Raw genomic sequence first — 27,457 nt, forward strand, 5'->3', positions numbered from 1 at the left:
CAGGTGCTTTCACAGTTTATAAGAGAGCTTTTGAATACATAATGAAGTGATTATTTTATTATCTCCATTTTTACAAGGAATAAAATTCTTGTAGAGAAAGTGGCTTGCCCAAAGTAACAAAGCTACTTGATGATATAGCTGAGATTCCAATCCTGGTCATCTGATGCCAGTTTAGACGAGCTATTCTTAGTTTGTTTCTATCCACTGGGGGACTCTCCACTGCAAATAAAAGAAAGTCAAGCTAAAAATCCAAAGGAAGAGCAGTCCTGGGTTTGGTTGAATCAGTGGCTCAGTGACATCATCACGGACCAAGGTTCTTTTCATTTCTCTCCTCTGCTACCCTCATTGTGTCAAACATCATCCCCTCGTAGTTTCAAGATGTTCCCACAGTTCTAGGCATCACCTGTGTAAACAGAATCCAGAGAGAGAAAAGAGGCTATGGTTGTAACACATCCCTTTTTAAAAGTAGAAACAACTTCCCCTCACAACTCATTGGCCACAATTGCATCACATGCCCTTATCTCAACTTGCCAATCACTTGACAAATGATAGACACCATCCTGATTAGCTTAGACCAATCAAGATACAATACCGTAAGTCTGACAAAGAGTCCAGTCTCTGCTGAAGAACATGAACTCTTAGAGGAGGATAAGAAAATCTGTCAGCAAAGAAGAAAAGGGAAATGTTCTGGGATTGGCAATGAGTAATAATCTCCCACCAATATGGCAGATTATTTTCTAAAACATCTTACTATGAAATAACAGAACAAAGCATCTGGTAATTTTATACACATAATTGGTATGTAAGGTTAATGGACTATGAGAAAAATGTCAAAATCCATTATGGTTAAATACATATAGTGCTAGATAGACACACTGTAAAGGAAACTCCACTGACTAAAAGTGAAGAGACCTGAGTTCTAATCTAGTTTTCACTTACTAGCTGGTGGTCTTAACCTGCCTAATCTTAGCTTCTTATTTCACACTGGCTAACCATGCCTGTCTCTATCTACCCCACAGATTTTTTTCATAGTATAAATGGTTTACTAAATCATTATTGTCATTAAACTAAAGTAATTTTCCAATGAATACCTGACTGAAGGAAGATTTCTGGTTTTGAAGGCACACTGAGTGCTCATCACACTGGAACCTTCCCACCCTCTCCTCCTGCCCCAGCCCCAAGTTCTCAGAAAAACCTTGATCTTGTGGATCCTCCCCGCTGGTGCCTGGCCCTAAACTGAGGACCAGGTTGTCAGTCAGTCAGTACCTGGGCTGCTTTTCTGAATTCTCTGTAATGTACACATTTAAGCCCACCACTTGTCTTTGCATTCTAGAGAAGCTGGGTGGTGCAGGAAGGAGGGTCAGTGATCATAGTGACAATATGTTCTCCAGATGAATCCAGAGGATGCAGAGGGAACTAAAAGAAACTAACAGTCATCCAGCTCTTTTTTCCCTTTGGATTATGAAGGATGCTCCATCAAGCACTTTCACCTCTCACGAGAGTCCTGAATATCTCTCCATTGCTCTTCTTTCTCTTGTCACATCTTTTGGACAGAGATCTCTTCCCTTACCCTCTTACTCACTGAGTCATTAGGTCAAATTTCATTGCTAGGTCCATTCTACTGACATGTAGTAAAGAAGAACATGGCTTTCTTATTTACTACAGTAATTCTGGCCATTGCTTTACCTTCATTCCTATAATTTAAGGTTTTTAGCTGATTGCCTGTGAAAGAGCACATAATAAAACCATGTTTGATTGAACCGGAAGAAACAGAGATTATCTAGACCCTTGTTACACAAAGTGTGATCTGCATATCAGCAACATGCCATAACCTAAAAGCTTATTAGAAATGTAGGATCTCAGGCCTGCCCCTGACCTACTGAACTGGAATCCGCATTTTAACAAAATCTTCAGGTGGTTCATATGCAGACTGAGGTTTGGGAAGTGGGGATCTAGATCAACTAACTACCTCATTTCATGGAGAAGTCAAGTGACTTCTCTAAGGTCTCATACCAAATTAACAGCTTCACTGGGGTGGATCTCAGTTACCCTGATTACTAAAACTACCTCTCAAATACCATTGATTCATTTGTACTTAGTTCCTTTATCCAGCTCTCATTTCTATATAGGTTAGTAGGCATTGACATAAAGGTATGTCAGCTTTTGGCATTCAAATTTCCTTCTTTTACCCAGTCCTACCATTTTTGATAACATTGCTTCAGAGTTTTCTGCAGCCTTCTTAGATCTCATTTCTTCACTTAATTAATTCACTAGGGCCTGCTTTGGTCTAAAATAATGACATGAGCCGAGTTTCTCTTCAATGTTTTGCTGCTCACCTCTTCCTTTCCCATCCCCTTTTTAGGACTCCATCAACTGGATGGACAACTAGTCTATCTACTAATATTTTATTTAAAAATCTTGTACCTACATCTAAAATGAAAATAATCTAAAGTTTTCTTTCTTGGTGAAGATCTTGAGATTAAAATCATGGTTGCTTTGTAAAGTGAATTGGGGAGCTCAATCATTGATTGTTGATTTAAAAACCTGTAGGTCTCCTAATGAAGGATTTGGTGGGTCCTACTCTATGGCTCACCTGTATTTTGGACATTTTTACAAGATTATCCTATTTGAAGGATCATAACTATTTAGAATCAAAAGCTGAGTAATGTTTTCTTACACAAAATATACTGCCACATTTGCACTTTTGAGATTTGATCTCTCTTGAGCAACTTGGGGCAAGGATAGAAGGACGGCGAAGGGGAAATATCCCCCTTACTCCTCCCACTTCATCCCTCATGACTCCCATCCTGAAACATATAATCTCATGTTTTTGTAAAGCTATTGCTTCCAAGTATGATACTTCCATTAGTGTTCTCCAATTCCTTTTATCTCATATGAAGCAGCTAAGGAAACCCGGCCTAAGGGTCTTAGACTCCAGTGCAGTGTTTTCTTGGGATTTTTCCATTTCCATGCCCTGAAAGTAGGGAAAGAGCATTTGGACAGCTGATAGTCACGCTCAGGTCATCTGACAAGGCACATGTTGGCATGCAAGGGAGCATCTATGGGTGACTCTGAGGCCCTCCCTGATCTGGAAAAATGTGGTCATGATTCATGTTTCTACAGCAAATGACAAGAGGAAGAATAGAGTCTGCCACTTATTAGCAAGTGCCCCTGCTGTCCTTGTCCTCACACACTATATTTCCCAGTTTAGAATTCTCTCTCAACCTCAGGAGCAGCCTGCATTTAGAAGCTTCTGGGTAGCAAAGAAAAACCTAAAATTTTATCACTACCACTCCTGCCCCCTCAGTTTGCTTTGAGAAATCTTTGTGGTTGGACAGAATATGCAGGAGGTCTGAAGAATCTTAAAATGTATTGCTCAAAGACAAATGTTTCCCTATCCTGATTAACAGGTCAGGTAGGTAATTGCTTCTGTAATGTGGTCTGAAGACATTAATCAACAAAAGGTCTGTCTAACCTCATACATTTTCTTCTCTCTGACCTGAAATTCTGCCATTAATTTGCTGATAGAAGGGCCCTCCTTCTCTTTCTATGTTCAGGGATGGAGGGTACACAAGACAATACATCTAAATTCATGTATTCCAGTGTTCCCAGGACTAAACTTGCTCTAAATTTTTCATGTAGGTTCAGGAGGATAGAGGGTAAGGAGAGTAAGCATCAGAAAAATAGAAATATTTTTTTAAAAAGATTTTTATTTATTTGACAGAGAGAGAGGGAGAAAGAGAGAGCAAGAGAGGGAACACAAGCAGGGGGAGTGGGGGAGAGAGAAGCAGTCTTCCTGCTGAGCAGCAGAATCCTGGGATTATGACCTGAGCCAAAGGCAGACACTTAACGACTGAGCCACACAGGTACCCCTAGAAATATTTTTAAACTGGAAAAGTCTCCTATCCTAATGCAGTGCTCTGTAAATCCAGGAAGAAGCAAAGTTTGCAATGTCTCTCAGCCTCCTCCAGCTCCAAGAATCTCCTTCTCTTAAGGAGTCATCTCCCTTCCCCCTCAACTGAGTGGGAGAATAGGGAGGTATAGGGGAAAAAAAAGAAAAGCAGTGAGCAACATCCTCTGTGATAGCCCCAAAGTAAACATAGCAGTTTATTTACATGCATGTTAATTTTATATAAGAAATCCCAGAATCATGCTGTTTTTACTATTTCCTACTCGTTTATCTGTGGAGAAATCCTTCTATTATTCCAGCACCAGAGGAGTGACAAAACAATTTGAGACTTACAATAGGATGTGAAATACGGGAACAGTGACAAGGTGGTCTCAGAGGTACCCGTAGGCACAGTTGTTAGTTCACTCCTCAAGTTCTGAGTCAAAGCTACAGAGGGAGTCTACACAGACAGTTTCAGGAGACTGAACTCCTTAGAGGGTATGTTTTTTCATCCATTTACTCACTCAACAAATATTAAGGAACCTGTACTATGTGTCAGGAATCCCTACTATAGGCTGGTCACTGGCAGCCCAAATATTAATAAGACTGCTCTTGACAGGTGTAAGAACATTCTATCATAATGTGGTTAAACTATAGTGATAGAAATGGAAGAATCTAATAGTAGAATTAAGACATGGCATCCAGTTTACAGAATTAGCTAAGCAAAAGGCTGTGTGTGTGTTGAGAAATAACAAGGCATACATTTGGAACAAATCAATCATTCTGTTGCTGGAGAATAAATTGTGAGGTGGATGCCAGGAGACAACCTGTAGAACCCATCCAGCAGAGCAGCAAGGGTCACTCATGAAGAACCCCGTGTGCTACATTAAGGAATGTGCACTTCACTCTGTAAATGAAAAATGGGGGGCCATAAGCAGAATTCAGTCAAAGGCATATCATAGCCAAACTTATTTATGAAGATACAGCTCTCTGCAAGCTTTGTAGAGGATGAATTGGCAGAGGTATGCAATGAATTGGAGGAGGTAGGGACAGCTATCAGGAAGTCATAGTTGTGGTTACAAGAGAGGTGATAAGGGCCTGAACTAGGGGAGTTGCTGTGGGAATGAAGAAGCAAGGATAGGACTGAGAGCTATGTAGGAAGCAAAAGCAACCACATTTGGTAGTAGATTGAGTAGGGAGAAGGAAAAAAAGGGAGATGTTCAGGATGGCCCTCAGATGTCTTACTGAATTGGTTAGTAAATTGTGGGGCCACCATATCTAGAGAGAGAATATAGGAGGAAGGAAGTTTGGACTCAGAACAACCACGTTGGGTTGGGGAGGGGGTCTCTGAGTGGCATCTAGGTATAGTTTCTAACAAGTCACTCAACAGAAGGATATGCAGGTCAAGCAGGGGGTTGAGATTTGGGAGTTAATAGCAGCAAGGTGATGATTTAAACCATAATTTTGGATCCAGACAGAATGTGAAGAATGAGAAGAGAGCTGAACCAATGGCATAACTTTATGGAACACCAAAATGTCAGAAGAATCGGGAGAGAAGACTGTCCAACTGCAAAAGATCTAGAGGAAAAAAATCATAAAAAAAAAAAAAAAACAGGAAAGTGAGGCCATATGCAAGCCAAAATACTAAAGAGATTCAATAACTTGCATCAAATTCACTAAAATATAGCAAAATGTGATATCTTAAACATCTCATTGGATGTGGAGGTTAAGAAATCACTGGTAAATTTAACTAGACCATCTGAATGGAAATGATGGAGCCAAAAGCCAAGCTGAGTGACATGAAAAGAAATGGGAAGTTGAAAAGTAGAGACAGAAAGTATAGCCCACTTACAGAAGAAGATGTGGATTCAAGAAAAGATTTTAACATTGGAGGAAACTTGAGCAAGTTGTAGACTTAGAGGGGGAAAAGAAGACACAGAATGGAGGGTGATAAATCATGTGACAAATTCCAGAAAAGGCAGTAGACAACAGGATCAGGAGCACCAGTGGAGAGATTGACCGTGAAATGAGAAGAGAACCTTCCAGGAAGAGAAGGGAGTATAATATCTGCAATGTTTTTTGCTGCAAAAATCAGAAAATACAACCAAAGAATCTTAAACAGTAAGGAAACATTATTTTATCAAGATGTCAACAAACAATCCTAAAATTTATATGGAACCAGAAGAGACCCCAAATTGCTAAGGAAATGTTGAAAAAGAAAAATAAAACTGGGGTCATCACGTTGCCTGATTTTAAGCTTTACTACAAAGCTGTGATCACCAAGACAGCATGGTACTGGTATAAAAACAGACACATAGATCAGTGGAACAGAGCAGAGAGCCCAGATATGGACCCTCAACTCTATGGTCAAATAATCTTCAACAAAGCAGGAAAGAATATACAGTGGAAAAAAGACAGTCTCTTCAATAAATGGTGTTGGGAAAATTGGACAGCTATATGTAGAATGAAACTCGACCATTCTCTTACACCGTACACAAAGATAAACTCGAAATGGATAAAAGACCTCAATATGAGACAGGAATCCATCAGAATCCTAGAGGAGAACATAAGCAGTAACCTCTTCAATATCAGCCACAGCAACTTCTTTCAAGATATGTCTCCAAAGGCAAAGAAAACAAAAGTGAAAATGAACTTTTGGGACTTCATCAAGATCGAAAGTTTCTGCACAGCAAAGGAAACAGGCAACAAAACAAAGAGGCAACCCACGAAATGGGAGAAGATATTTGCAAATGACAGTACAGACAAAAGGTTGATATCCAGGATCTATAAAGAACTTCTCAAACTCAACACACACAAAACAGATAATCATATCCAAAAATGGGCAGAAGATATGAACAGACACTTCTCCAGTGAAGACATACAAATGGCTATCAGACACATGAAAAAATGTTCATCATCACTAGCCATCAGGGAGATTCAAATTAAAACCACATTGAGATACCACCTTACACCAGTTAGAATGGCCAAAATTAGCAAGACAGGAAACAACGTGTGTTGGAGAGGTTGTAGAGAAAGGGGAACCCTCTTACACTGTTGGTGGAAATGCAAGTTGGCACAGTCACTTTGGAAAACAGTGTTGAGATTGCTTAAGAAATTAAAAATAGAGCTTCCCTATGACCCTGCAATTGCACTATTGGGTATTTACCCCACAGATACAGATGTAGTGAAAAGAAAGGCCACCTTTACCCCAATGTTCATAGTAGCAATGGCCACAGTCATCAAACTGTGGAAAGAACCAAGATGCCCTTCAATGGATGAATGGATAAAGAAGATATGGTCCATATATACTATGGAATATTGTGCCTCCATCAGAAAGGATGAATACCCAAATTTGTATCAACATGGACAGGACTGGAAGAGATTATGCTGAGTGAAATAAGTCAAGCAGAGAGAGTCAATTATCATATGGTTTCACCTATTTGTGGAGCATAAGGAATAACACGGAGGTCATGGGAAGATGGAGCGGAGAAGTGAGTTGGGGGAAATCAGAGGGAATATGAACCATGAGAGACTGAGGGCTCTGAGAAACAAACTGAGGGTTTTGGAGGGGAGGGGGCAAAGGATTGGGTGAGTCTGGTGATGGGTATTATGAAGGGCACGTATTACGTGGAGCACTGGGTGTGGTGCATAAATAATGAATTCTGGAACACTGAAAAGAAATTTAAAAAAAAAAAAGATGTCAAGGAGCAGGATAGTTATAGGAAATGCTGCTAATTTAGTGACTTAACAACATCATTAAGGACCCAAGCTCTCTCCAGGTTTCTGCACTGGCATCCTGAACACACCAGCTAATCCCCACCATGGTCAAAAGATTACAGCAGTATCTCCAGACTACAGTGTTCCACAGAACAATATCCAAAGGCCAGGAAAAAAAACTCTTCCTTAAGCTCCATTTCGAGCAGGAGAAAAATTTTCCCAGAAGCCCCTCCACAGACTTCCATTCAATGGCCAGAATTTTTTCACATGGCTAAGCCAATACTGAAAAAGGAAGTGAAATAGTCAAAATTAGGTTAGGCTAATTATGATTCAACCACTTGGGCTAGATAAGAGCCCAACCACCCTGAAGAACACAGCCATCAAATACCTGTAAAAATCAGGGTTCTGTTATCAAGAAAGAATGGGTGAGCACAGTTGTTGGGTGGGCAACCAAAAGTGTCTGCCACAGTATGGATAAATGTAGAAAAGTTTGTGTTCAAGGGATAGAGGTTATGCTTAATTTCCTTAGTTTTTTCGACTATTGCTGACAGTAAAGGAACAAAGTTTAAGCACGAAGTTTGAGGAAATAGGTAGGATTTGAAAGTCACTGAGGAAATGAGAAAAAGAGTTGACTAAAGACAAAAGATTAAGAAATAGTGCTAAGGGACAAGCTGAAATGAGAGACTATGAACTCTTCAACATGCCAACCAACATGTGTATATATACTCAAGAACAAGAACAAAGAAGCTAGAGAGTAATAGTACCATTGGTTCTAAGTTGGGATTTTATGGATGATAAGATAGAAAAATAAAGGATGGAAACCAAAGATTCTTATGAAAGAGTGGTTCAGATCTCTGTATAACCCATGGGATCTCGGTTGTATAGAAGAAAAGGGGAGTCATAAAGTTTCAGATAAACAGCAAGAAAATGATGTGGTTAAGAAACAGAATATGAATATGAGGCCAAAGTTTAATGGGAAAGATAGTGTGAGAACAGGACGTTGTGACCAGAGAATAGGATACAACGGTGTTGCCCAAGCAAGATTGGTTGAAGAAAAGAGAGATAAAAGGCGTTGGAGTTAACAATGTCCAGGAGTTTGAAGACTGGGTTGCTGGACTGGATGTATAACAAGTGCTCCAATATCCTAAGATTGCATATGAAATAAATGAGAGTGACTGACAACCATCCCAAAATCATCAGTGACGGAAAGAAATTAACGAGACCTGGAGGCAAAGAACATGGTATAAGTGGGTGGTATGACCTGGAAGGGAAAAGAGCTTCTACCTGAAGATTGATGAGGACTGTCTGGATGTTGATGTGAAAGCCGGGAGAACAGCAACCTTTTTTCTAGGAAGAATCCTGCATGGAATTTAGAAGTACGATCAGTTGCTATTGGTGGAAACTGAAGACAAAATTGAGACTCTGAGGAGATTCAGATATCAGTTAAAAAAAGGAGGTTGAGGAGTCTTCTGAAATCTCTTTGGGGAATCAGAGGAATATATATTAACAACAGAAGCGGGGTAGATGTCACTAACACCCTCCAAAGAATGCTCAGGGCCTTGATAGGAAGAAATGACAGCCTGATTCAACTCTATATCCATTGCAGTTAAGTTTAGGATTCCTCCATTTATTGAGGGAGGATTTCACTGTGGCTAAGACTTTTTACTTTATAAAACATTAACAGTATCATTACTAATGCAAGGAAACCTTCTTATGCCAGAGCAAATAAAAAATAAAGGTGTGAGTTTAGATAGGAGACAACGTGGCTCTGAGCAGGAATTTGTACGTTTCTGCTAAGCTGGCTCCTGCGCGCTCACACTCTCTGTCTTTCTTCATTTGCATTTCTGGTTTCTTTTCTCATTATGGTCACTATTTACTTGACAGATGATAGCAGGCCAGCTGAGGGTGGAGTACCATTAGCATATAAACAAGATTTTAAAATAGCTGGAACAGAGAAGGACTTTAGAGCCTGCTAATCCTTGGAGTCTTGACCTTAGAATAATCAGGAGAAAGTGTACTTGGGCAATTCTCAGCCAGCTTTAAGAATGTCCCTGCCTTGCCTTGGGTGACCTAGGGTGAGTCATCATTTAACTTGGCTGCAAGCTGCCGCCACACTGGCTCTTTTTTTTTTTTTTTTAAGATTTTATTTATTTAACAGAGAGAGATGACAAGTAAGCACAGAGAGAGAGAAAGAGAGAGGAGAGAGAGAGAGAGAGAGAGAGGAGGAAGCAGGCTCTCCGCCGAGCAGAGAGCTCGATGTGGGACTTGATCCCAGAACTCTGAGATCATGACCTGAGCTGAAGGCAGAGGCTTAACCCACTGAGCCACCCAGGCGCCCCACACTGGCTCTTTTATTTAGCTCTATTATTCTAAAAAGATTTAGTGGCAAATATGTAGTACTTGAAGGAAATGTGGAACAGTGTAAAAAGTGAAGACTTTAAACTCAGACAAATCTAGATTTGAATTCCAGCTGCCAGACCTAGCTTGATCTCCCTTAGCAAGTCACTTAAACTCTGAATAGAAGTCTTCACTTAAGGGAAGTCAGCTGTGGGTCAATTTCTCTACGTACATCACCAAATTATTAGCAATATTACCTGCCTCCTGGGGTCAGCTACCCCCCAGTGAAACAGTCTGAGCCCCTACCTAACACGCTAAATTAGAGAATTCTAGTATCCTTTCCAGGATTTACAAGGTGTACGCAAATGTTCTTCAAACTCCTGTAGTCAGCTCATTCCTTACCTCCCCTCACCACCTCCCTCCCAATATGCTGTCCCCTCTCCTTTTCCAGTGAGAACTAGACAGGGCTCCTCCCCCTAAAGTCTCCATACGGCACCAACACAAAGCTTTTCCTGAAGGGTTAGGGCAAATGGAGGCAATTAAGGAAAAGGAAGCCAACTGAGTAGAACATTACACATCAGGCAAGATGGCAGCCCTGCTGACCCCATCCTGAGCTTGTCCTTCGGCGGCCGCAGATCTGGGACCTCAACCTTCCATTGGGAGCTTTCCCTCCTCCTGTCTGTCCTCTGAGTTCCAGGGCCAAAAATCAAACATTTTCTGTTACTTCATGATGTAGGGAACTTCCAGGTCCTGTTGGTCTCACCTCATCCCTCTGCACTTTGCCTTCAGTGGCCACGAAGGCCACTTTAATGTGAGTTTCTACCCTGGGCTCCACCCCAAGTAACACAAAGAGACAGCTTGAAAGAGAAGCTTTGAAATAGCAATTGTTCTTTTACATGTTCCAGATCACAGGTCTGCTCAGAGATCCCGCTCCGGTAAGTAGCTCCTATAAGTGGGAAGGAAGGGAAAAATTATTCTCCCCACTCTCCATCCTTGCAAACTTCTGGGTCCTGGGGTTCTGGGGTTCTATCTTCCAGTTACACATTTATCACCCAAGACGTGTTATTATACCCATTCTATAGATGAGGAAGTTTAAGCTTAGAGAATTAAAACTATTTTCCCAGGTTCACAAGCTAAAAAGTAATTGAGTGAAGGTTACAAGTCAATGTTTGGAGAGCTGGCCCCTCTTGGAAACCAGTCCTCATGCAAAAGCTCAGTTAGCTTGGGACCTCCATGGGGAAAGTCCATGGGACTATGAGGAAGCCCCATCTGTCATGTGAAGAGAGAGAAAAGCTTCACAGAGGAGCATGAAGGAACCAGACATGTGAACAAAGCCTTCTCAGACCTCCCAGTCCATTTTAGGCACCAGCTGAATGCAGACGAGTAAAGGACCCCAAACAACATCGCATGGAACAGAACCATCTGGCCAAACCCTAACTGAGTTCTTTACCATTCCCATTTTGAAGCCTAAAAGGTTAGAAGCCTTTGGGAGGCCCCAATAAGGAAGGTGGGTCACTCAAAAATCAAACTGCTTTCTCACAAATTCCTCCTGAAGAATCTACCAGAGCAATGGCCAAAAATACATAGCTTTTGCAGGAATGCCCAAAGGTAAAGCAGATTCTGGCTGAAAACTGTCCCAAACCATGGTTTGAAATTTCAGGGGGAAAAAACCCTAATTATGTCTCTGTCTATCCATTTCATAGTTACATTGTATATGTGAGTCTATGTACCTATGCTTAACCTCCTCTACATGGACACTGCTAAGAACTGCGGAAGGTAGCCAAGTAGTACTCTGTAAAGGAGAGACTACTGACTCCACGTCAAAGAAAGCAATTTTCCTAACTTCCATAACTTGAGAAATGGCATCATACATTCATTTATGTAAGATTTGTTCATGAAGCATCCACTTTGTGCCACAGTTCTAGGCCCAGTGGATTCCGCCACCAAAAAGGGCAGCCATGGCCCTGCTCATGAGGAAGTTCAACTCTAATGCCAGGAAGACAGGCAACAAATAAGGAAACGATTCAATAAAACAAAAAGGGGGGGTGAGGCATGGTAATAGTAAGAATTATGAAGAAAACAAAGTATGAGGCAGGGGTAGAGCATGACAGGGGGTGGGTAGGGAGGAGGCAGGGCGGAACAGGGAGCAGTGTCTACTTTCAACGTTTTCTCTGAAGGAGTGACTTTTGTGCGGCAAAGACTTAAATAAATCAAGCAAAGGAACTGTGTGGAGAAATAGAGGAAGAATGTTCCAGGAGCTGGGGAAAGCATGTGTAAAAGACTTGAGGGAGAAAGAGGCTTGGACTCCACAGGACAGAGCAAGTGGGCAGTGTGGCTAGAGGGAAGAGGGGAAGGAGGAGACTGGAGAGGTGAATGGATCACATGGTGGAGACCTTCGTATCACAGAGGGGAGCGTGGATTTTATTCTAGCATGTTGTGGGAAAGCATCGGAAGACTGAGCATTCATGCTGGCCTGGTATATGACAAATGGGCTCTGGAAGGAGAAGCAGAAAAGCACAGAGGAGCTGCTGGAAGGTTACTGTGATTGTCTGAAAGAGCAATGATAGTGGCCTGCACCTCAGTGGGAAGAAACGATAAGATTGTGTTTTGAAGGTAGAGTACCTCAATTACACATACACAATTATCATTCAGATCAAGCTCCTCAGCTCTGGGATTTGGAAGCATTTCCATTTTTTAAACTGACGACTGAAGGAGCTGGCTGGGTACTTCATCAATGCCCTGGAAGGCAATGTTTGGCACTCCAAGCCTGCCCCCTGAGTGCAGAGACACCCGAATCACCAGGACAGCTCTTGGGCAAGGAGACAAGTGGATTTTATTTGACCCCAAAGGGAAGCTCCATATAACCATGTGCCAGTCATGACTCTTGCTTCTCTGCCTAGGCAGATGGATTGGATAACTTTCCAACCAGTCACACAGCTACCCAATGGGTTTGTCCTATCTTCCATCTTGCAGAAGATCTCCAAGGACACATTCCTTGGAAAACAACACAACTGAACTTTTCATAGCCTGACCAATACTCCTTCACATGCGGAACGAGTTTTGGGGAAAGAAGAGGACCAATTTGCCTAAGAAACTCAGTGTCTTCTGGGAAGAAACCTAGACTCCCACAACTTTTCCCCCAAGATTTAAAATGAGAGAGGGGCTCCTTGGTGGCACAGTTGGTTAAGCATTGATTCTTCGTTTCTGTTCAGGTCATGATCTCAGAGTCTCAAGATGGAGCCTTGCATTAGGCTCCTGGAGTCTGCTTAAGACTCTCTCTCCCTCTCTTTCTGTCCCTTCCCCCCCAAGTGCTCTCTCCCTAAATAAACAAATACATCTTTTTTTTTTTTTTTAAGATTTCATTTATTTATTTGAGAGACAGAGATCACAAGTAGGCAGAGAGGCAGGCAGAGAGAGAGGAGGAAGCAGGCTCCCTGCCGAGCAGAGAGCCCGATGCAGGGCTAGATCCCAGGACCCCGGAACCATGACCCAAGTCGAAGGCAGAGGCTTTAACCCACTGAGCCACCCAGGTACCCCTACACAAATAAATCTTAAAATTAAAATAAAACAAGGAAAAACGGCAGTAGCCCTCACCATGTTTCTTTGGCAAAAGATGATTCCAAGTCCCCAAAGACACCAAAGCAAAGGAACACCATGCTAGGGACCCAGGCTCATATAGGAGCCCAAGATTCATGGGGCTGGACCAGTTCTGGCGTAGCACATGGTTGAGGCAGAAGAAGCCTTGTGGCACAGTCTCCAAAGCCATGGTAGCACTTGGGAATGATGCTTGGGAGTAGAATGTGAACTTAGAGAGCTGTGATTTTGGAGCTTAAGCATGCCATTCCTCAACAGTAGTGACAATAGTCAAGACCTGTAAAGACAGAAGAGCACTGGCAAAGAGTTGTCAACAGTGGTGCCACGTGGCAGTGAGACAAACAAACAGCATAGCACAGATCAGATGCTGCCTTACCACCACCTTTCTTGAAAGCATCTCCGGATCCCTTTGGGCAACATGAGCCCCTGGTCTTCGTGGACAAGAAAGAGGGCCCCAAGATGAGATGTTGTGTTTCTCGGAGGTGCCTGGGTGGCTCAGTCAGTTAAGCAGCTGCATTTGGTTAAGGTCACGATCTTAGGGTCCGGGATCAAGTCCCTCATTGGGCTCCCTGCTCAACAGTGACCCTGCTTCCACCCCTCTCCCCTGCTCCTTCTCTCTCTCTCTTAAAGAAATAAAATCTTATATAAAAAAAAAAAAAAAAAAAAGGATGAGATCCTGTACCTCTTTAAAATAAGACTAGATGAGAACCCTGGTGATTAACTGAGGTAACAAAAAGCACCATGTACTTGGTAATGGACATACATGTGGCATACCATGTATGTGGTAACACATGCATATGTATACCTTACACAGAGGGTTAGAACATACTGACCAACAATCATAAAAATGTGGCACCCACTAAATGTACCTAAAGGGAAATAGGTGCTTTTATTTACCTTTTTTCAATTGTATTTATTTGCAAATTTTCTACAATGAGCCATACATTACTTTCTCTAAAAAAAAAAAAAAAAAAAAAAAAACAACTAAAGCAAATATAAAGAAGAGACTATTTAGTCTACACTCCTCACTCTGCCAGACAAGTGCCCCCCAGTGGTGACCCCAGGAACTTCTAATCCATGATGACTTCCGGCTGTTTTGGTGGCCCCTGTGGACCACCAGAGTGGTGATTCCTGGGCCGGTGAGCAGCCAGAGCCCACCATCCCCTCAGCAGAAACATGAGCCAGACTGTCTTCTGACTGAAGGGAGCTTCCCCAGGATGGAACAGGATGAGTGTCACGTCCTATCCCCACCTCCTGTCGCTGGTCAGGGCTCCCTCCGCAGTCCAGGTGTGGCCCCGTGAGGTGACCACACCGGGATGTCCGGTGGGATCTCCCGCACAGATTCTCTGCTCCCACGTGTGTATTTTACATGAAGTTTCACTTCAGGCACCAGGTATCACACCCACGGAGCAACAGTTAGACCTTCTGTCGTGTGATTTGCATGCCACAGACATTTATACGTTCTACCTTCACAGGGTCACAGCTCTGATCTGAAGGCTGAGGGGGACACAGAGATAACCCCAACTCTGCCTTCAATGACCCCCACCCCCCGAACAGAGGGAGAACAGGAAACCTAGAAGAGCCTCTGACACAGGTAGAACGCGCTGTTGACATAGAGATAGACAGGTAAACTCGTGACTGACTTCCTCCACGCCAACCACAACTACCTCTTCCCTCTGGCACCGGGTCCTGCCTTCAGGCTTCTCTCAGGGAAGCCCCTTGCATCCATTCCCACTACTTCTGCAACCGTTCTGTTCTCACCAAGACTCACTTACCAGGCTCAAACAGCCTTTCTTTCAATCCATTCTGTTGCCAGAAGGATATTTCAAAAATCCATGTTTTCCCCCTCTCTTCATTAAAAACAGGCAACTGACTTCCTGCTAAGGGGTCTTAGCTCTCTGGCACAGCATTCAGTGTCTTGCCTACTACAACCTATCATCCCAGGCCAAGCTTTCTCTATTGCTTTTTCTTCCTGCCTCCGGCCCCCCAGCAAACGCCTATAGCCGTCTGCCCCCTGCCCCACCTCCCCCGCCCCAGCAGGCACACCCAGACCACTAACAACACTAGACTTACCAGCACTCCTCCAATACAAAACAGGAAGATCCCTTTCCTTCACTCTCCTTGGCAGTGTTCTAGTCATTCTTCAAAGCACAATTTAAATGTCTCCTTTTCCATAGAGCCTTCTTCAGACCTCAGGTGAGAATTAATCCTACCTGGGATCACAATAGCTCTTGGCTTATATCTTCTTTATTGGACTCATCATACCATGCTTTGCCATCCTCCACTTAACCTTGGGCTCCCGGAAGACAAGTATCACATGTCACTCCCCTTTGTATCCCTCACAGTAAAGAACCAGCATACAGTGGATACGTGTTTGCTACCTATTGAATGAAGAAGAAAGTCATTCTTTTCTGTTTTCAATACAAAAAACCATATATATATATATATGAAACATCACTGTTCAGGCAATAGTCCTCAGATCCTACATGGTTATGAAGTACTAATTGGTCCAAGAATTAACATCCTGATATAAATCTTTACAATTTAATTTTTTTTTTACAATTTAATTTTGTTCACTGAATTTACATACATTGATATGTCTCCTTCTTCCTGTAAACACACACACACACACACACACACACACACACACTACTGATTCTGTCATCTCCCAAAAGAATCCAGACTAGTACACCATCCACCCTCCACAGGCCAGAAAAATTAGCAACTCCTGCTGGTTCAGAGGGCCTGGCCTGGGTGGATAATTCGCATCAACCCAGTACAGTTATTCATACAGGAACACTTTTTCCCAAGCCCTTGGTGTTTCTTCCAAATGGAGGGACATCCATCAGTGTGACACTCCTGGCCCTCTCCACTCCCCACTGGGGAGTTAATGGTGGAACCAGAGGAACCACACAGAGCCGCCCAGCCCCTTCCTCATCTTCTAGTTCCTCCTGTCTTTTTCCACTCCTGAAGCAGAAACGTTCCCAGCCAGTGCCTTGTGCGGTTCATGTGAACTCTTTCCATTTGTTCTTCCAGCTAATTCCCTGTCTCCCTAAGGCAGGTGGGCCGGGGCTGGGACAGATTTGCAAGACAGATGCTGGGTCCGTACTGTACCCTTCAGAAGCATAAAACCCTGTTACCAGGTCAAAATTGTGATGCTTGGTTCCCACTTTTATAGGACGAGGAGTATTCTGGGAGGTTCCTGAGTCCCTGGTGGAAACACTGGGCCTATTTTCCAGAGATGCCCAGACATGTCTGAATTCCAGTGTTGGGGGCAGGGCACCCCTAAGGCAGTTACGGTGCTGCCCTCGATGAGCAGGGTCCTCCAAATCTCGTTTGCTGGCCAACCCACTTCCAAATCTGACCTCTGGGCTCCTCTCCTCTGTCTCTCCGTCTCTGTCTCTCTCTCCACTTTACTCGCCCAAAACTAGGAGGAGGTGTGCAAGGCCTGAGTTGTAAAGGAAGGCCCAGGCATGAGTCAGCCTGGGGATATTTTCCCTCTGCCTCCCAAGCAGATGATGTATTTTATACTTTGCCAGTCCTCGGCAGACTCGAGACCTTTAGCCTGTGCCGTGTGCATTCACCTCCCTTGTGAAGGAAACCTTCCAGCACAGAGCGAGCCCCTGGCCATGGGCAGTCCTGCAGCCTGAACTCCGTCCAGGTGGCCGCCATGTCTGTGGGGTGGGGACAGAGAGTGGGTGAGGTGGGTGGTGCACCTGCCCTTTTGGCCTTGGCCAGAGAGAGGCCCTCTCCCTACAGCAGCTCTAGTGGCACGCTCCGCTTGTAGGGAAATTCCCTGCACGGAAACCCCGTCCTGTCTGCCAGCTTGAGCCAGCTCACTTCCTTCTCTGCAGCTCATTTTCTAGGGAGGGCACAGAGGAGGAAGGCTGTGCGGGAACAGGGTGTTTAGGGCACAGAGAGTCAGGAAGGGTTTCGTTCTTTTCCAAAAAAGGACTGAGCCTGCAGAGCCTGGGAACTTCCCTTCCCAAGCAGGGATGCGGAGGACAGAGTCATGGATGCTGGAACTGGGGCCCGGATCATGTCTCCTCCAGACCATAAGAGGCCTCTGATGCCTTAACCTCCTTCTTCCTTCTAGAATATATGTGGCCAATGGTGTGGCTGCAGATTCCGGGGAAGGCAGTGCGGAAGCCTACTGGACCCTCCCCCTGTCTTAGGGTCCAAGAGACATACACCAAGAGACGTACCTGGCAAGATGCTGCCAGAGGGACCCCAGAGAGTCCAAGGGGACCTTAGGACGAGGGGCGCTGCTGGTGTGAGGTCTGGGGTTACCCTTTCCCCAACATCCTGCCCAGCTGTCTCCCCCATTTTGACCAAAACGAAATGTCAAGTGATGGGGAGGATATTTGTTAGTCTGTAAACATGTTTATATGAGAAATGTCACATAGATTTATTTACTTTCACTGACTCTGACTCCAGTCCCGTGGGAAATCCAACCAACGTTACCACAGCCCCCACACCCTCCCCAGAATTGTGCAAAGGGCCCCAGGGATGCTTCTGCTGCCCTAAATAGTCAAGAGGCCCCTGGTTACTGGTTACAGCACTGTGCCCTCTACAAGACCTTTTGAATCTAACTTTGCTGTGACTAGAAGAGGGAGACTAAAAGTCCGATCCCCCTGGGGCCTGGGTTTTGTCCCTGGGGTCTTGCACCATCCCCTCCAAAACCTTGCCAGCTCCCCAGAGACACTGGCAGCGGTTCCCACTCTTGGAGGGGCTCTCTGGTTACCACTGCCTTCCCAGAGAAAAGGAGCCTCTCCCTCTGTCCTCTCAAAGGTCCTCGCCCCCAAGAAGCCCCACATAGTGTCTGTGACCTCACCCTGGAAGCTGGCAGGGCAAGTAATATCTGAGATAATGATTTATTTGACTATCACAGTATTTTTAATTTTTTTAAATTGTTGCCACATTAGAGGATGACACTTAAAATGTAGATTTCTGACTCTTCTTGAAAAACCAAAAACATGGCAACGGAGGCCCATTTGATGGGCCCTTTCCTGAACACCTGTTAGGTTCCAGGTGCTACTCTGGGTCCTGGAGCTAAAAGGGTAAACAGACAGATGAGGTGCCGGCTTTCAGGGGGCTTACATTCTATTTAATGCTGGGGACATAGAAATAAGCATTGACACAGAAATAAGCAAATAACGTGGAGGTGGGGGGGTGCTGATGAGAAACCAGCTACAAACCAGTGATAAACAAGATCCTTTCCAACAATGATGAGGACCAAGAAGAAAATACACCAAGGTGTTAGTGGGGAGACCGAGAGCTCATTTAAACTGCGAGCTCATGGCAGCTTCTCCACGGAGGTGTCGTTTGAGCTAAGACCTAAGTGACAAGAAGGAGTCTGGCCCACAGATATCTATAGGAAGAGCAACCAGGCAAGGGGAGACACCAAGTACCAAAGCCCCATGCTGGGTGTAGACTCGACTTCTAGGAGTGACGGACAAAATGCCAGTGGGGCTGTTTGGTTGACATCCAAGCTGTGGTCGAGGGCTTGAATTCAAGGAAAGAAGGACAATGAGGTTTGAAAGCCTTTGCAGAGGAGAGAAGGAAGTGCTGGAACAGAACAGGAAGTCGTGCGGCAGGTTGGATCTAAGGAGAAGGGGGCCAACTAGGGATACTCCCACCATGAGGAAGCATGGCCGGTGGATTCTAGAAGCACTGGCATTGGATATGGAGTTTTAAGCTTCCCTTTTATGGGTTATAATTTTCTTGTGGTAGCATCAGGTCCTTGGAAAAATTATCTACTCACTATTGCCCTGAATTAGCTGTTTTTTGGAGATACAGTGTAGGCTGTGTTCTTGTTTGGAGGGCTGGCCCATATGGAGCCCTAGAGTAGGGGTTCCAAGGCCAAGGTGATCATCGGAACAAGTCTAAGTTAGGAGGAGCTATATGAAACCGAAATGACTCTAGGGACATGGGAACATTTTTTGGTGATTTTCAGAAACACATGGGGAACAGGAGTCTTGAGACTCTGACCATGGCAGTGACTACTAATGGCTGGAAAGCTTCTCGAAAGAGAAAAGGAACTAAGCAAATGAATGAAATTTAGATCATATTTGGAAGACCAGAATTGGATCTCTGACCCAAAATGCAAACCCTTCTTTCAAGAGTTCCCTTGGCTGTTCTCAAACCTGCAGTCAATCATTGGGCTTCCCAAAGCAATGAGCAGAACAGCAGCATGTCCCCGCTCCTACTGGGCCACGTGGCTCTTGCTAAAGGCACCCCCGGAAGGAGGGTCGTCCTGTGGCCAAGCTTGCTTGGAAGGCCTGACTCATCTCCCGATACAATGCCACAATGCCGGGGTAAAGAGGCAGAGGAAAGCACGGCCCATGGGCCCCGTGGAAGGCCTGGTGAGGGAAGGGGGATGGGTAGGATGACGTCCCATCTAGTAGCACAGTCCACGGGTTGTGGTCTAGGGGCGTGGGATGCATCAGTGATTCCTGTCCTAGTGGAGCTGATATTCTAGCAGGGGAAAAGAGATAATAAATAATAAAAGCACAGCAAGTAAGTCAATGACACAGTATGGTGGGAAGAGAAAGTGCTTTAGAAAGAAAATGTGGCACGAGACGAGGGAGATCAGGAGTATTAGGAAGAGGGGCCATTGCACGTTTAACATGGTGGTCAGAATTAGGTGACATTTGAGCACAAACTGCCAAGCGGTGAGGGAGAGGAACACTCTTGGCAGAGGGAAGGGCCAGCGCTAAAGTCCCAAGATGGGAGTGTGTCTGATGTGTTTCAAGAACAGAGGCCAGTGTGTCTGGGCTGTCAGAGGGAGCACAGGGTAATGTAGGAGCCCGTGGGATAAAGAGGTGATACAGGCCAAGTCACACAGGGCTGAGCCACTGTTAGAACTTGGAAGCCACCGGCTGAACAGAAACCACCGTGAGCGCCATTTCAGGGAGTGGGGAGGCGCTGCTCATTTTCATCTCTGAGCACCTGGCCTATTCCCTGTCCCTAGCAAGTCCTTGTTGCGTGACTCACCACATATGAAATGCGCGCTTTAGGGTGGCCCTGTGCACGGGTCAGTGCTGAGTCATCACGTCGGCCCCTCTTCGCCCGGCCCCACAGCTTCCATGCCCCCTCGGGCCCTGCAACATCCCTGATACAGTATCAGCCACCGCCCAAAGCCCCGTCCTTATCTGCCCTAAAGGGACATGTCACATGCTTCCAGAGACCACATTACATAAAATGCTTGGAGAAAAAAGGCTGGGAATGCAGGTCAGTGTGACCTAATGACAGGAGCCAGGGGGTCAGCCTTACTCCCAGGCCCTCCATCCCTGACTCTGCCATTTACGGCTCTGCTCTCTGCAGCCCGGCCCCCTCCCCCCTCTCCCCCCACCACACGTTCCCTCAAACCCCTGTTCTCCCCCCCTTGCCCTTCTTCCCTTTTGCCTCATCTTCTCCCCTGCCCTCCGACCTTCTCCCCTGCCCTCCGACCTTCTCCACACCCCTCCCCTCCCCTTCTCTCCTGAGTCTCTCGCTTCTCTCCCTGAGTTCTTTCAAGGAGCACTAAAGATTTCCTCAGGAAGGAATCCCAGCACAGAGGCAAGACAGGCAGGAGGCCCGCTAACAAGCAGGGGAGGTCGGCCTACTCGTTCCCCTCTCCTGTGATACAGCGAGTCGGCACACCCGATGTTTCCCAGGGCCAGGCCTGCCAGGCAGCAATGGAGGAAAGGAAGGAGGGGCCGCAGCCCTGCCGAGGCCCTACCCCTACCCCAACCCCAACAGATGGGGCAGCTCGGGTCTGCCTGTTCTTGAGGACCTTTCTCCCAGGAAAGAGCAGAGCGACGCCTCCGGGCTTCTGGGCTCTCCACCAGGGAACTGGATGTGACTGCACAGGGGAACGCTATAATGAAGCTTTGCAAATGCTTCTCAAATGATCAGATCCCGCCAAAATCTTGCTTAAACTCTCAGGGTTACAGGAACCAGCCTCACGTTTACTGGAAGAGCTCTTGCTGCCCTTCACTGACTCTATCCTTGGGCACTTGCCAGCCTCACAAAGCAGAGAGCAGCCCTCACCTGCCAGCCCTACAAATGCCCCCACCCCACCCCCTCCCCTGTCCCTCCCCAGACCCAAAGAGCACAAACAAAGCCGATGAATACACAGGTGCTCCAGAAAAAGAAACACTTTAGACGAATGACCTTGGCTCCAAGGTCAGCAGGGTCAGCATGCTCCTTAAAATACACATCTGTCTGAACCAAAGCCCCATTTTCAATCCCAGGGGAAAATCTAATGCCTGCCTTGAGATCTCTGCAAATCACAAGGGAATCTATTCTCCTCACTCACCTCAGGCTCCAATTTCCTGCCCTCGACGAATTCTCGTACTCCGGTCTCCATAATTCTGCATCTTCTTAACCCAACCCTATCTTCTTGCTTAAAAAGCAATTATTTTTACAAGCATTGCACATTAGCCGGATTTTTACTGATGGTTTGTAGGTCACGAGGACTGGGTTACATGTGCTCACCGCTCAGCAAGCCACCTCCCATCTGATACTAGATGGGCCATTTTTGGAACATTCTCTAGGGATTTCTCCCTGGCTGTGCCTTCGTGGGCAGCACCAAGGCCCCTCTCGCCTTCTCTCCTCCAGAAATTCTTCCCACTCCTCCCGCAGGGCAGAGTGGCTCCCTCCCATCTGGGTTTGCCACGGAAGGGAGACCTGCTGGCTCTTTTGGGAATGTCAGTTTTCAGAGACGCTTGCTTTAAGTGGTGATCCTTTTTCTTTGTCTCGCCATGAAAATCCTAACTTTAATTCCAATTCATTGGCAAGCAAAGGAGAGGTCTTCTATTTCCCTTTATAAGCTCACCTCCTAATTGGTAGCATTCTCTGCCTACTACCCTGGAGGCCTGAGCCTCCAGTTCCATTCATGGCTAAATAAATAGATGCTGCCACCTAGGAACTCCACTGCTCCGCCCTCTACCGCCCACTGCCCCCCCAACAGGACCTGCACACTGGTGCTTATAAATAACATAAGTAATGTCTTGACCATTACCACCTTATAAACACTATAGATGCCTATGTCGCCAAGTGACCTTAGCCAAGGGGCTTAACCCAGGTGCTAGGAGACCCTGAGGAAGCCATGCATAGCTGCAGAACATCTATGAAGCCCCTAAAACTGCATGCAGCCATGTGCATTCTTCTGCAGATAGGGTTTGTAACTTTAAGAAGATATTCCCCCGCCAAAACGTTTTAACCATCTCAGATGGACTGTGAACAGGACTGAGATCTGTTTCAACAATGCAGGCTGAGGGGCTAAAGCCTCCTCAAACCAGGTCACTATCTAATTGGCATTTTGGGAAAGAGGCAAAATCATTACAAAAAGACGTACGTCTTCAAAAATCTTTGCTCTGGGAGTTGTTAAAAAAAATCAACAGGAGTTAAGGAGCAGGGAAAATAAAAATACAAATTGTTGTGGGTTGTTTTTTTTTGGAGAGTTTTTAAAGATGTGATTCGATAAGCTGATGCCTCAGAGCTAATGCCATTTCACAGACATCTACAGAGTAATTCTGAAACAGAGATGTTTACTCCTGTATTTCACATTTTGTGGAGTCTGATTTTATAATCTTAAATATTAACCATAAAAACAAAGATGAATCGGATACATAGATTTATTGTATTCATTGTGGAGCAGCTTTGCTCAGATAAAAGAACTGCAACAAATGAGCCCAAAGTTAAGGATGGATGGAAGCCTGGAGCCAATTAAAACTAAATGGGAAAGAGATTTAAGTCTGAAAATTGAAGATAAGGGTTGGCAATTATCCTGCCATCTAACCAAACACACAACAGCTACTGTTCTGGATGATTTGATGTATTTTTAATTATCATACCAAGCATTTGACTCTTGTTAGAAAAATAAAATTGACCATTAAAAAAAAAAAATCAGCTCTTTCCCCGCATAATTCAGACAGAGAAATCTCTCTTTCTGCCCACACGGTGCATCTCTATAGAGGCACAGTGGTGGGGTGCTGTTAAAATAGTACCATCCATCACAGAGAGAGTGCTCCCCATCGCCTGATCTGTGTTTACCTCCTATTAATTCTCCATTGAATGTGGAAATGTTTAGTTTTGCCTCATTTACATTGTTAATGGTCTTACACTAGATTATAAGGAACAGTTGAAACAGAAAGCCTTGAGAGTGCCACAGAGCTGAAAAGCTTTCGCCGAACTTACCCTATGGAAGACAATACCGCCCTTAGGTTCCAGGCAAGGGGACCCCTAGGCTAGACCTACGTGCACTTCACACACGCGCTTAGGAAGATTCCGTGAACACCTCTCGCGCTTGGGATCTGGTGCTCGGGATAGGTATAGAGTAACCGGCAATCCCAAACATCTAACTCTTCTTTCGAGCCCCCTTCAGCCCCAGGGAAATATTTCACATCTCTTGTCCCCGTCACCTGCTTCTGAATGCCATGAAGGTTCTTGGGTTTCATCCTGCAGACATTGAGCCTTGGGGAGAATTTGAGGAACAGAGGCATTTAGGTATAAGAGAGGAGACAAATTAACCTGTCAGATCCTTCCTCATGGTATAAATGCAATAGTTGGTGCATACCCAATGATTGTTTCCTGGTAAGTGCCAGGTGTCTCTTATCTTCCCCCTCTTTGTATTCTAATTTAAGGTTCCAGAAGTATTCACAAATGACAGTGGTGCTGGCAACAGATGCAGCTAGCAGCTGAGGAACATCGTGCAGTATTAAATAAATCCTATTACCCTCAAATTTGTGTGTATGATTGAAGCATGAAACCAGTATTTATACTGGTAACTAAAAGAATATTGAATGTTAAAGCTAGACATTGTTTTATTTTGGTAAAAATACTTTTAAATATTGAATTACATTTCAAGAAATTCCAATTAAGATTCAACTTTATTGAAAATACTTACATGTAATATTTCTTAAGGGAACCTAGAGTAGACATACTTTGACATGCCCATTCTTTCCATTAGGTACAGCTAAAACCCTGAATGTTATGTGTAAAATGAAGATCAGAAGACTCTGAAGGACAAAGAGAAGGCAGACTGGGGAGAGATGTCAGAATCCAAGGAATGACAGTGATCAGTGCCTTGGATTATGTTTTTGCCTCATATATTCCAGACTTGGAGCTAAACAACCCAGCAACTCAGAAGCCCCAACAGGCAGACAAAACAAGTGCCAACAGAGCCAGCTCTTTCACCAAAGGAACAGGAAAGCAACAGACTTGCAGACTGGAATCTTATTAGACTATCACCACTCCAGCCCAGCCAGACTCCATCAAAAAATAGCTGTGGCCCCATCCATGCCAGAAAATTCCAAGTGGGAACCTAAACTTCCCCTTCATGAGACCATAATGAGGTGCCCCCAACACACCCGGTGGTGTCGGAGAAAGTCCAATATGATGCCTGGACCCTCATCCTCAGTGGCCAGTAATGAGCTCCCCACACCACATGGTGTTTATAGAGTCCACATTGAGAGCCTGAATTTCTGCCCTCCTCCAACAAAAATAAGAAGCCCCTCTCCTTCTCCTCTGGAAGGAGGCCTAGAGGGAATCAGGACTTTCACCAGCACCCAGTAGTAACAAAACCACCTTAACTGTACAGTGCGTAGGGGCCAGAACTCCCACCTCCACCTGATGGTAACAAAAATAAGGCACCTCCAAGGTCAGTGGTCAACAAAGAACAGATGGAGAACCTAGACTTCTACCTCACCTTATAGTCATAATGTGATGACTGCCCAAAAAACGACAGCAAAATGGGTTTACATAAAAACTAGAATCGCAGAACATAATGGGAAAATGTTCAAGTTTCATTTGAAAATTATTTATCCTATCAACAACCAGGAAGATCTCAAACTGAATGAAAAATATACAAATAATAGAGCCAAGATTCAGATGAAAGAGCTGGTAGAGTTACCCAACAAAGACTTTCAGGCACAGCCATGAAAAGGTGCTACAGTGAGCAATTACAAAGAGCATGAAATAAATAAAAATATAAAAATATATAAAAAGCCTGGGGTGCCTGGGTGGCTCAGTGGATTAAGCTGCTGCCTTCAGCTCAGGTCATGATCTCAGTGTCCTGGGATCGAGCCCCGCATCGGGCTCTCTGCTCCGCGGGGAGCCTGCTTCCCCTTCTCTCCCTGCCTGACTCTCTGCCTACTTGTGATCTCTCTCTCTGTCAAATAAATAAATAAAATCTTAATATATATATATATATATATATATACATATATATATATATATAAAGAGAAGATGGCAACAACAAAATAAAATCAAAATGGAATTCTAAAATACACTCACGCAAACCACAGGAAAGCAGGGAAAAGGAAACAGAAAAAAAAAAGAATGAAAAAACAAAAAAGACTTCAATAAATAAATAACCTATATAATAAATAAATAAATAACCTCCTTTAAATAACCAAACTAAATGTTGATGATCCATTTGTCTTTCTCCATCTGACTGAATTCACCTAATTCAAGCCTTCTAGGTCCATCCATGTTGTTGCAAATGGCAAGATCTCATTCTCTTTATGGCTGAGTAATATTCCACTGTGTATATTTATGTGTGTGTATCTATGTGTATGTATGTATATATATATATCATATATATGTGTGTGTATATATATATATGTATATATATCACATCTTCTTTATCCATTCATCTATCGAAGGACACTTGGGTTGCTTCCATAGTTTGGCTGTTGTAAAGGATGCTTCAATAAACATAGCGTGCGTGTATCTCTTTGAATTAGTGTTTTTGTTTTCTTTGGGTAAATACCTAGTAGTGGAATTACTGGATCATATGGTATTTCTATTTTTAATGCTTTGAGGAATTTCTGTACTGTTTTTCACAGTGGTTGCACCAATTTGCATTCCCACCAACAGTGCACAAGTGTTCATTTTTCTCCTGGCCAACACTTGTTACTTCTTACCTTTTGACATTAGCCATCGTGACTGGAGTGAGGTGATAATCTCATTGCAGTTTTGATTTGCATTTCCCTGAGGATTAGTGATGTTGAGCACCTTTTCATGTGTCTGTTGGCCATCCCAATGTTTCCTTTGGAAAACAGTCTATTTAGGTCCTCTGGCCATTTTTTAATTGGATCTAGAGCGAGGCAAAGAATTCGTGACTTTACACCCAAAGCACTATCCAAAAAAGGATAAAATAATAAATTTCCAGGGATTAAGGAGTGAGTGGGGGAGAAGTGTATGGTTATTAAAGGTCAACATGAGGAATTCTTGTGGTGATGGGAAAGTTCTTTATTTTAACTGTATCAGTGTTAATATCCTGGTTGTGAAATTGTACCAGTCTTATAAGATAGTACCATTAGAGGAAACTGAATAAAGGGGACATGGGATGTCTCCTTCTTACCTTTTATAATTGCATGTGAATCTACAATTATCTCAAAATAAAAATTTAGTTGAAAAATTACATTCAGGGGTACCTGGGTGGCTCAGTCAGTTAAGCATTTGACTCTTGATTTTGGCTCAGGTTATGATCTTAGGGTGGTGAGATCCAGGTCAGGCTCCACCTTCAGGGAAGAGTCTCCTTGAGATTCTCTCTGTCCCTCTCCCTCTGCTTCTCTCCCCATTTATGCACACACACACACACACACACACACACACACACACACTCTCTCTCTCTCTCTCTCTCTCTGAAATAAATGAATAAATAAAATCTTTAAAAAACATTCATAACTATTTTCATTATTTGCAATTTGGTTTTTTCTTTTAAATTTATTATGTAATTATAAATGCTTTAAAAAAACTTTTCTAGTAACATATATGAAAAATAATATTAAATGTTCACTTTCAAACATTTACATTCATTGATAACTTAAATGAAAACACACTCAAATGTCACCCCTTGTTTAAAAAAAAAAAAATCTTTCCATGGCTTTCCAAGGTGTATAGGATAAGAACTCCTTACTTTAGCAT

At 44.0% G+C, this 27,457-nt stretch overlaps 1 long non-coding RNA gene across 2 annotated transcripts; it reads right to left on the bottom strand.

Annotated features, from left to right (window-relative positions):
* Positions 1 to 22,121, bottom strand: LOC309850453. 2 transcript variants are annotated; one of them, XR_014304244.1, is made up of 4 exons: positions 21,840 to 22,121; positions 15,611 to 15,918; positions 13,538 to 13,814; positions 7 to 403 (listed from the first exon to the last, which is right to left on the bottom strand). It is a non-coding gene; the product is annotated as an uncharacterized lncRNA (long non-coding RNA). The 2 variants fall into 2 exon arrangements; XR_014304243.1 differs by lacking the exon at positions 13,538 to 13,814 and having other exon boundaries at positions 1 to 403.
* Between the last annotated feature and the right edge of the window lie 5,336 nt (positions 22,122 to 27,457).

This window comes from Mustela nivalis, assembly GCF_964662115.1.
Source record: "Mustela nivalis genome assembly, chromosome: 16".
In the NCBI taxonomy this organism is placed as follows: domain Eukaryota; kingdom Metazoa; phylum Chordata; class Mammalia; order Carnivora; family Mustelidae; genus Mustela; species Mustela nivalis.